Source organism: Camellia sinensis, chromosome 15, assembly GCF_055761805.1.
Source record: "Camellia sinensis isolate YWXY chromosome 15, ASM5576180v1, whole genome shotgun sequence".
NCBI classification, from domain to species: Eukaryota; Viridiplantae; Streptophyta; class Magnoliopsida; order Ericales; family Theaceae; genus Camellia; species Camellia sinensis.
Genome location: NC_138975.1, coordinates 34,146,923 through 34,158,123, shown reverse-complemented (window position 1 = coordinate 34,158,123; position 11,201 = coordinate 34,146,923). Strand labels below are relative to the sequence as shown.

The 11,201-nt window shown below is 34.8% G+C and overlaps 2 long non-coding RNA genes and 1 pseudogene across 4 annotated transcripts; all 3 read left to right on the top strand.

Moving 5' to 3' along the window:
• Positions 1-220: 220 nt before the first annotated feature.
• LOC114298547 (uncharacterized) lies at positions 221-3,625 on the top strand. 2 transcript variants are annotated; one of them, XR_014356432.1, is made up of 6 exons: positions 221-294; positions 427-1,661; positions 2,365-2,460; positions 2,654-2,722; positions 2,878-2,991; positions 3,488-3,625. It is a non-coding gene; the product is annotated as an uncharacterized LOC114298547 (long non-coding RNA). The 2 variants fall into 2 exon arrangements; XR_014356433.1 differs by having other exon boundaries at positions 226-294; positions 455-1,661.
• A 513-nt stretch (positions 3,626-4,138) lies between these two features.
• Positions 4,139-8,451, top strand: LOC114298549 (uncharacterized). Of its 2 annotated transcripts, XR_014356435.1 has the most exons (4): positions 4,139-4,265; positions 4,923-4,996; positions 7,518-7,569; positions 7,656-8,451. It is a non-coding gene; the product is annotated as an uncharacterized LOC114298549 (long non-coding RNA). The 2 variants fall into 2 exon arrangements; XR_014356434.1 differs by lacking the exon at positions 4,139-4,265 and having other exon boundaries at positions 4,859-4,996.
• A 291-nt stretch (positions 8,452-8,742) lies between these two features.
• On the top strand, positions 8,743-10,558 carry LOC145788728 (glucan endo-1,3-beta-glucosidase-like; annotated as a pseudogene).
• Positions 10,559-11,201: the final 643 nt, after the last annotated feature.

The window sequence follows — 11,201 nt, the reverse complement described above, 5'->3', positions numbered from 1 at the left end:
TCACTACTACAAAAAATTCTTAAAGATTACACTTGAAAAAAAAAAAATGACACTTTTAATAAAAATATGATTAAAAAAATCAAATTTGTATTTTAGTCACAACTAATTTAATTAAGTGTGATAGCATTTGTTTTTTAAATAACTTTTTAATTAAATATGATTATATTTTTTTAATCACATTTTTTAATTAACTTGTGATTATATTTTATAAAGTGCAAATTGAAGCTCCATCTCAGTCTCTCAAATTGAAGCTCCATCTCATTCTCTCGCCTCTCTCTCATTCTCACGGCAGAGGTATGTCTTCTATCCCTCTCCCTCTCCCTCTCTCTCTCTCTCTCTCTCTCTCTCTCCCTCATTCTCATATCGTTTTCGGCACAAACCCTTTTTTTTATTTTTTTATTTTTGGGTGCGCAAACTACTCCTCAGATCTCCGTTCATGGCGATTGCCATTCAGATTACGCGAATGATGAAAGATCTCACCTATTTCTCGGCAATCGGAGTTGTAGAAACACCAAAAATCTCAGGATTTCAGATCTCTGTCTACCGGTGTCAAATCTCACCACCACATCTCCTCAACCAGATTATTTGGCCAGATTTGCTCAATCTTCCATGTCTGGTTCTTTATGATGTTGTTTTCGCTAAACTCTAAATTTTTTGTTTCTGTCACACTTCGGCTTTTAGAGATGGGGTTTGAAGTAGCAAGGAAACCCCATGTAACTTCTGCCCACAAGCTCTATGGCAGATAGCAATAAAATATGTTTTCAGTTAGTACACTTTCTTTATTCAGTTTTTAGTATTTCAAGTAGATGGGTTTCTTCAACTTCAAAGACTTATGAAATGGTTTATTAGGATGACTGGAAAGTAGAATTTTAATGTTCCATCTGGTTCTTCAGTCTTTCTCTGGGTTCATCAATATGACACAACGGCGCCACAAAATATAGAGAAATTTCTAAAATTAGGGTGTCTCCCAAATTGGCAGAAATTCATTTTGTTCCTTCATAGTTGAAAGGATTTTTTTTTAGAGAACAATTATTTGTCAATTAATTCCATTTCTTTTGTTTATGATGACCAAATGTATATCCTTGGGCTAGACTATTTATTCCTATGATGTTTGCTGAGAAACTCTTCACTTCAAGCTCTTCTTGGGTTTTTTTTTTTTACAATAAAATTGAATTTTTCCGTTGACTTAAAATGCTTATGAATACACTTCATTCGAAGACACTTTCTCCTCATGCTTTGAACCTGGTGTCATTACAAAATATCTAACTCTTACCCCTGTTTCTTGATGTATCAGAATTGGGTGTTATATAAATGAATGGTTCAAATAATTTTGTATGATTTCCATTTCAGACTTATATTTATACGATCATGCAAGAAAAATCATGAAAACATATATATAGTTACGTGGTTGAAATGAATTCAACGGTTCTGTTATTTATGCATCAAGGTATTCAAAACTTGCTTGAAAGTTGAATCTTATGACTAATCTAACTAGTCCTTGGTGTGTGACATATATAAGAGACTGGACAAAAGAGAAGCTGAGGGAGGAGCCAGAATTGGTATTAATCCATCAATGCTAGACAGTTTTGCAAATTTCAATGGAAAGCAGCATATAGTGCAAATTGGGAACATGTGCTATGAAGACAATTCATTTTAGAGAGGTATAGCGTTTGAAACTTTAGGGTTTATTTATGGCAATGGTAAGGGGTGAATTATAACTAACAAGTACAAGAGATGAAGGGTTGTGTGGGTTTGGATTGTTTTCTTTTTCTTTTTTGGTAGGTTTGTTGGTTTGGAGTTTGCTTAATTAGATTCTTTTTATATTTTGGGAAAAATTGATTACTAAAGTTTTTTTTTTTTTTTTTTTTTTTTTTTTTTTTTTTTTTATGGGGTTGAGTTTTGCTGCTGTAAGTAAATGTGTCATTTACAGACATTCTAATTTATGTCATTATTCATTTATTTATTTATTTTTAAAAATCAGGACCAAGTATTGTATAGATTTTTCCCAAATGCGGTTAATCTTAAAAACTCAGTTTGATCTGAAGAATTTCAATTTGTTTTTTTATTTTTTTCATCAAACAGGTTTTTGAAACTTCTTGAATGTATTTTGACTGTGAAATCGTTATGTACAAGATCATATGGCTAAAATTGTTTGACGATATGGTTTTTTTTTTTTTGGGTGTGTGTGTGTGTGTTTTATTTCCGTTATTGAAGTTGCATTCATTATGGAAGTCGTTATAGCATTGTTTTTGATATGGAAGTTTAAATTGTTTTTATGTGATATTTTTTCTTTGTAATGTGTATACTTTTTGTTACCTAATTTTCAAATATTACATGGATGTTGATACATTCAATTTGTTGCAGAAACTAAAGACTCATGTTATAAGGAAGTATATCAATCCAGAATGGAATAAAGATTTAACACTTTCCATTTCAGATCTTGATCTTCCAATCAAGCTGGTATGTCGATTGCTTACTTTTTTACATCGATTAACATCCACAATAGTTTGATGGATGAAATGAAGTTGAAAGAAATAGTACTGAATTTCGACATTGAATGCTTGTTTTAATTTTTTTTTAGAAGTATTTTTGTATTAGTTTTTTCCCATTGAATGCTTGGACTTGATATCCGTGTTGTTTGTCTACTCCTCAGGAAATTGGTGAGTATGAACTTGTTGATATATTGACTCCTTTAGAGAAGACACGATTTTGGGATGGAGTGGTAAGTCCTCTCAATCTTTTTTTCATGTTATTCACTGGCTTTTAAATTTTATATTTGCTGTACTTCTAGTTTGTAATTGTGCTTTCTGATTAATGTGAGGAAAATCCAATTTATTAGTGTTTTTTAGAATTATTTTGCCACTTTTTATGTATTAGAAAGCTGCCAGGTGGTCAGAGTGAAAGGAGGCTGTCGATGAGCTAACTAAGCTAGCATCCACAAAAAGGATAGCTCCCGGTGATTTTACAGAAATCTATTGAACACTTAAGAAGGTCATTCGCCGCCCCCCACTTAAAATTCAGTCACATTTTCTATAATTTACTATGTCCCTTTGGATCATTGTGTTTGGATGCAACTGACTTATTTATTTCTTTGTGATATTCATTTTGCTCTATTTCATTTGCTGATTTTTTAGTTGATAGGGTATTAAGATGCTGTCTATTACAAACTTTTACATATTTCCTTGATGATGACCACTCTCTTTTTTTCTTTTTTTTCTTTTTTTTTTCTTCTGTCTAGAACTTATAAATCACATGAATGTGCTACTTTCTTACTACATGTAAGAAATACATAGGTTGGGAAATTGAGACCTGACTTGGTGAATGCTTTATCTCCATCATTGTTGTCATTATCATTGTATCTATATTGGATTGATATTCCTTACTTACCCAAAAAAAAAAAAGAAAAAATATGCTCTTCTTGTTGCTTTATGATTGGTTTTACCTGTATCATCTTGGTAATACTTAGCTGCTACTTCATAATGGACAGGGTTACTTGATGCTCTTTGGTCATTTTGATGTTCAATGGTTTGGCTTTGAAGTTTGGTGGTGGCTGGAACCTTTTTCGCCATGATGTGTCAGTGAAGTGGATCATTCTATAATTTTCAATACTTTTTGTTTACATTCCCCTTTGATGTTGCTGCTACTATATCTAGTAGTTTAGTACCTACTCCTACGGGTTGTGTAGGAGATTATACTATAATTTTTGGTTAGGTAGTTATGATAAGTAATAGTGATACACGTCGAGGACACGTCCTATTTCTGGACACACCACAGGACATGTTTTGGGATTTATTATAATTCTGGAAAGGTGGTTTGGTAGAGTGATGTAGTAATTCGAAAACAAATAGGTGGGATATGAAAAAAGAAAAAGAAAAGAAGAGAATGATCATAAGGCTGGGCATTTCATCCCGTTCACTTCTTGTGTCTTTAATCTGACCCCTGTTTAGTTCATACTTATTTTTCCCCCTCATATATGCTTGTTCATACTTAGTTCTTGGGACGTAAAATCTGGGTGTTTTTTTCATGTTAAAGTAGTGTTATCAGTGTTTGTGTTCGTGCCCGTGCTTTTTAGTCAATGTGGTTATCTCATAAACGAATGCTTATCATTTCATTTTCATGCATTTGAATTGTTCCGGTCGAGAGAGTACACAACAACAGCAACATGTAGACCAGAACAATGCTTCCATGAAATTGATCAATAGTGTGACTGGCACTGATGAGGAGGGTCAGTCTCGGCAACAGATTCTTACATTTGCTTCCAGGAGGTAGTCATTGATTTTGAATTATGAATTATCAGCTTGTTTGGCATTACTAGGACCTTTGTTTCTTTTCAAATTTTATAATAAGATGTTGAGTTGTATGCTTCTAGAATATCACACAAAAATTATGGCAAAGAAGTAAATTATGACAAAAATACATAAGCAAAGCCTATTGAACTCTTTGTACCGTGATAAAATATTTTTTCTACTTTTCAAGTGGTTGAAGGTTCATAAAATTCTGAACTCGTAAAAAATAGTGGATCTACTGTTATTGAAGGTGGTAAGTTTTTTACTTTTAACTTTTAAAATGTAGCTGTTCAGTGTTGATCTTTGCTTCCAAACATAATCTCAAACCTTAACCCGATTGTTTTTGTTGCACTGGATGTGTTTCACAGAGCCTCATCTTCTGTTGAATTTTTTAATACGCCTTCAGTCATTGTCGTTTTCAAGATTAACGAGTGGGGGATTGTTGCCCAACTATCTTTTTGGAAAGATACATCGGCATACCGTTTTCTTTCTTTTCAGTTTTTCTCTATCGCTTCTTCTTCTTCTTCCTCCTCTTTATAATATGAAACCTTAATTTGGTATATTACTTGGGCTTAAGCTTTTGGGCCATGTTGGTAACTTGGTATACCCACTCTGTCCAATTTGTTTGGCCAGTAGGTTGCTTGGGGTGTGACATGAAAATTCTTCAAACTGGACTTGACATGTACAGTGGCAAAAGATGCTATTTCAAGGTAGGCCTTTCATTGACTTATTTCTCATAGACACTATTTTAGTTGGTCTTGTTTATTACTTTTTTAAATGTTTGGCCACACGTAAAAGTTTCATATCTTTTTCTTTTCTCTTTCTTTATATATATATATATATATATTTGATAAACAGAGCTAAATATGAGAATGAGCATCAAAAGGGGATCTCAAAATAGCTTATACCTCATTCTTTACTTAATAGACTATATGAAATCTAAAATATAATGGTGTCATCTGCTTATAATAAATGAGATAATATTTTAGGCGAACCACTCATTCGCCCCACAAGGAAATTGTCAAGAAAACCACCTTGAATTGTTCTTATCAAGAATTATAGATGGACAATGAGAGAGACCAGACCCCTTTCTTTTTTCTTTGTTTCCCTCCTTACTGTTCAAAGAAGAAGTCGTTCTGTTAAGTGTATACAGACTTTCTATGAGAAGCAATATAGAAATAGTGGTTGTCTAATGAGATACTATGTATAATAAGCTCTTGCCTTGGGAAAGTCGCATATTGTGCCTCTATAACCAAAGTGAACAAAAAAGATGACAATTGATCTCCTTGACACAAGACGTCTAGAAAAAACATGCGGTAGATCCATTAACCAACAATAAAACTTGCACTGGCATATAATTATGTTACCTTTCTCCAAAACCCATCTTCTTCATCACATATAACAAAAATTCTTAGTTTACATGATAATACGCTTTTTCAATATCCACTTTGCAAACCACCCTTGGGTTACCACAACCTCAAATCCACACTCTCATTAGCTACAAAAGCAACATTCAAAATCTGTCTACTCCTCTGACACTACCTTTAGAAGTACCTTCTTCAATGGTCTAGCTAATACTTCAGCTAGGATCTTATATTCCTTCCAATAAGGAGATGGGCCTAACATCCTTTGTATACTCTACCCTCCTTTCTTAGGAATCAATGACACAAAAACATTGAAACTTTTCTAAGAAACACCATGCTCGAAAAATAAGGATATCATGCCCAACACAACTATGTAGGCTTATTTAACGCCTTCCTAACACTATTGGAAAAAGGCAATAGTCATACTTATACACCAACCTACCCATGAGCTTATCTCCTTTTTGAGACTTCAATGCCACAACCACTTCCTCTTCTGAAAATGTCTTTCTAACCAATCCTTATCAGTAGTCACGATGCCACCAAAGTCCAGCCCATCCTCCTGGATCTGAGTAAAGCTCCTCATAGGAATCCTCTGTACTAGTTCTAATCTTCTCAACCGTCCACACCCTAGCCCCAACAGGAATTTTGCCTAGTACGAGCATTAGCCATTCTCTAAGAAAAATGGGTATTTCCAGCACCCTCTTTAAGCCATAAAGCCTTAGCCTTCTGGTTTTATCTCGTTTTCTCCATCTTTGCAATGCTACCAAATTCTTCTTTCAAGTACTCTCTATGCCCCTTTGCGATAATGAGATTACGAACACTCTCAATCTCATTAAAGGCCTTTGTGTCCTTAAGAGCTGTTGGCTTTTGAATCCTTAAGAGCTGTTGGCTTTTGAATCCTGATTCCATTTCTTCAATTTTTCATTCAAAAGCTTTAATTTCATGTCTGAAATCAAACTAGGTCTTTCTTCAACATGATAGCAGCTCCTCACTCACCAACCATTTGGGTAAATTACACTTACACCCCCTTGAGGATATTTATTTTTTAAGTCCTCCATCCCAAAATCCTAGGCACTATTATGTTACACTTTCAACATAATCTGCATATATTTTATTTGGAGCTGGATTTTATCCCTTGAAAGATGAGTCTTTTGAATGTCTTGAGATGCAACACCAAAAAATTTTTATAGTAAGTTTTGGGGTTATAATTTTTTGAAGCTATTTCTCTTGTTCCTAGATTATGACCCAAGGGTAATGAACTTATGATCTTCTATGTGTGAAGGAAGTTTATTTTTTTGAGAGTGATTGCTCAAAACTGTTCCTTACTATTGTTTCAAATATAATTATGTCTCAATCACTTGAGAATCCCAGGACTTTAAAGCTTATACTAAGGAACCATGAACTAAAGCATCAATTGATGTGATGCTCCGTAATAGGAACAGTGAATGAAAATGTGAATTTAACTATTTCAATTTTGAGTGTCTGTTTGTGGCTATGCCTCCAATAGATTATTTTCTTAAATGTATTTTTAAACTTTAATAAGAAAATGCCTCTCAGGAGATTTTAGTCGTGAAAAAGCAAGCTTTCTTAACTTCCCTTTTTCCAGAATTCTTTCATGATATCCCAACAACCAAAACGAATTAACTGATTCTGCAGCCAAGCTTTAAACTTGCCTTTATTTCAAGGTTCCTTCAACATGCATACTTAATTGAACATTGCTACATAGGCATACACTTGTAACTAAAGTTTTCTGTCTGTCTTTTCACAGTTGCGATAATATTGATAAAGTAGGGTTTCTTTAAACATGTTGCTGGACATGTGCATGTATTGAAAAGGCATATGTAATGTTTTTACGCTGCTAATACAGGTATGTTAGACGAATTGTTTTTGAAGGAGGACTCATCGTAGATCCAGATCAGGTAGCAGTCTGCTTTAGTCTCTCATTTTCTGCAGTTGATAGCAATTGTTTATTTTGTTATCTTGAATAATGAACTTTTTATCTCAGGGGGAGTTTCTCTGCCCTGTGGGAACCATGGACTTGCAAATTCAGCATTGCCTGCATTACCTGGAGATTCTCAAAAGGTTTCTAGACCAGCAATGGTTTCAACTGTCAGTTGGCCATATGCTACAGGCCAATTATCCTCTGCAAACAGGGAAACTGATTTCCTTCGCTTTCGGGAAGCCTGGTCTCTTTTACATAGTGCTGCTGATGTTGCTGGGAGGAGTGAAATCCTAAAAGCTTTTCCAATGCATCGAACTGGAAGGATAAGACCAAATCCTGAATCCATGTTTCGTGTACTATCTGGAATGTATTTTCCAGGCAAACAGGATATAGGATTTCAGGATCTGCAAGGGTAAGCCACTCGGTAATTATGTGGGACACTCTTAAGTACTCTCTTATTTCAGGATCTACTGCTGGTCTGCTGCTGCTACTGCCGGTGTGCTGCTGCAGAATTTTTCTGGGCTGCTGCTGCTGCTGCAATGTTGTTGTGAAGCGGGCTGCTGCTAGATGCTGGTCTGCTGCAAATTTGGGTTGTTGTTAGCCCTATGAATTCAATACATAATCGGGTAATTATTTTATTTGTGTGTGCAGTACATTGATAGGACAGTAGAGGATTGTTTCTTTAACTCTATGTTTACCTCAACTCCTAGTTGCCCAGAATGATATCTGATTGATTGTTCAACTTAAGATTTGGCTTTTTAGACTTTGTTCAGGCAAATGAGGGAATGTTGGAGAAGCGTCTTGAGGGTTTGGATTTAGTTCTTAAGGAATAAAATTACGGGTAGATTTTGATATGGTAGATTTATCGTGATGGTGGCTTGGTTTTTGGGAACTAAAATGACATTGAATGGAACAGTTACATAGATGATTTAGATGGCCCATTTCAAACGGATCATGTTGACTGAAATTGGAAACTTCAGGGATGGAATTGACAAAATTGGAACTTGACCAAAGTGACCTGAAACAACAAAAATATCATAATTATGAAAAGAGAGTGTGGCATACATAAAGCCTGGACATATTTATAAAAACTGAAATCAATGTTCTAGATGATGTTCATCTGAGGTGCTATTTTAGGGGTGGTGTGAAGATGACAAAAACTGGAGATTCAAGGTTGAAAGGTTACATCCTAGTTGCCAAAAGGCACAGATTAGATTCAAAATGTATTGGATGAATCCCTCAATATTTACCGACGTAAATGTGTCGCAAAAAGTTTACTTTTGTCGACGCATATGTTGTTGGTAAAAGTATATTTTTTGCCCATGCAAATTTGTGTCGCGAAAAGTGCCACACAATCATCATATTTGAATGACTTTTACCAACGCAAGGTAAATTGCCAACGATGGATGAAGGCTTTTATCGACGACTATGTTCGTCGCTAAATGCATTACTTTTACCAATGCAATGATAATTTCGTCGGCAAAAACTTTTGCCAACTCACTTTTGCCTACGGGTTGCCAACGTAGCTTTGTGTGTCGGCAAAACTCTTTGCCAACGAATTTTTCCTTTTAGCAACATATTTTGTTGTGTTGCGAAAAATGCAATTTCTTGTAGTGATAGAGTTATTATTTGTCTAGGTTGACAAATAAAATATACATTAAAATGTGTAAAAGAAATTAGGGAAAAATACCAATAAATCCCAAATTTTAATTTGTTAAACCATTTGATCCTGCCTTTTATTTTGTAGACTAATAAGTCCTATTTGAATGTTAAAAGCTTACTATAGACCTTTTTTAGATTTCCCTCATTTTCAAACATCAGCAACATTAACTACACCAACAACATTATCAACATCATCAAACTTCAACTACATCATTAAACATCATCAACATCACCAACATCATAAAACATTATCAACATCATCAAACATCAACTACATCATCAAAACATCATCAACATCACCAACATTGTGAATATTATCAAACATCAACTACACCTTCAACCTCATCAAACATCATCAACATCATCAAACATCAACTACATCATCAAACATCATCAACATCACCAACATCATAAAACATCATCAACATCACCAACATTAACTATACTAACAACATCATCAACATCATCAAACATCAGCTACATCATCAAACATCATCACCACTGTCCGCCTCTTCAACACCGATCCCGATACACTCACATCATTCTCCGGTACCAGCACCTCCCTCATGATCGGAGTCCCCAACGAACTCCTCCCTTCTCTCGCCACCACCACCACAGACCCCTCTCTCCAATGGCTCCAATCCAACATCTTCTCCCGCATCTTTCCCCACCCAAATCAAGTACATTGCCGTAGGCAACGAAATCCTCCTCAAAGACCCATTTTACACAACCTATTTAGTCCCTGCCATGAACAATCTATACATAGCTCTTCAAACTTTGGGTTTATCAGACACAATCAAGCTCTCAACATCTCACGCAGCCTCGATTTTGATGAATTCATACCCTCCCTCAGCCTCATCTTTCAACCTAAATCACCAATCAATAATGGGTCCATTGCTGCAATTTTTTAAGGATACTGGGTCGCCATTGATGGTCAATGTGTACCCATTTTTCAGCTTCACAAACAACCCACAATTCGTATCGCTAGACTATGCTCTGTTTCGGAGAAGGAACATAGAGATTGATCAGAACTTGGTTTATGATAATTTATTCAATGCGACGATTGTGTTGAATTCACCCATCTGGGCACCTTCTGTGTGGGTGTGTTTTTCTGCTTGGTATGATTTCTATAAGGTCTTGGGCGGGATTCCCGATTCCAACAGATTGATGCGTTTGTTTATGCGATGGAGAGAGAAGGGTTTGAGGGGATTCCAACATCATCAAACATCATATATCAAAAACATATATCACACCATAAATAAAAAGGACTAAATGGTTTAAGAAAAAACACTTAGGACTAACTAGAGCAACATTTACTAAAATGGAATTTATGAGTAATTTTTCCAAAAATTTATATAAAAATATGTGAAATTATTTCAGGATGTGTAAAATACATATGATTCTAACTTTTTGACAATTTTCTCCCCTTACTACAACTCATTAGTTGTTCACTTATTTTTAATGAGATGTATCACCTATGCCAAAATATCTACCCATCCCCACCTTAATTTTTGGTACACAATCTCACACCTTCTCTAACATAAGACTTGTATAATTTTTTATTTTTTTTTATATCAATCCCATCCTTCAAATTTACGGATTAATTTTTAATGTAATCCCTTCTCCTAATTGTCTTTACCTAATAGACCGAAAAAAAAAAAAAAAAAACTCAAATCAACCTCATCATGCATGGAAAGAAATATTTTAGTGCATCTCTTTACTCTTACGCCTCGTTTGGCATGCGAGAGTTTTAGTCTAAAAGTCTATAACCTATACCAAAAAGTCAAAGATTCTCTTTTCTTTTTATTTTTTGCACATCTTTTCGAAAAAATTAAAAAGTCATTTCAAACATATTAGTTTTTTTTACCTCATATTTTAGTCAAAAAATCAAAAAGTTACCAAAATAGTCGATTCCCAAACGAGGCCTAATTGCCTGGTTTGGCAAAT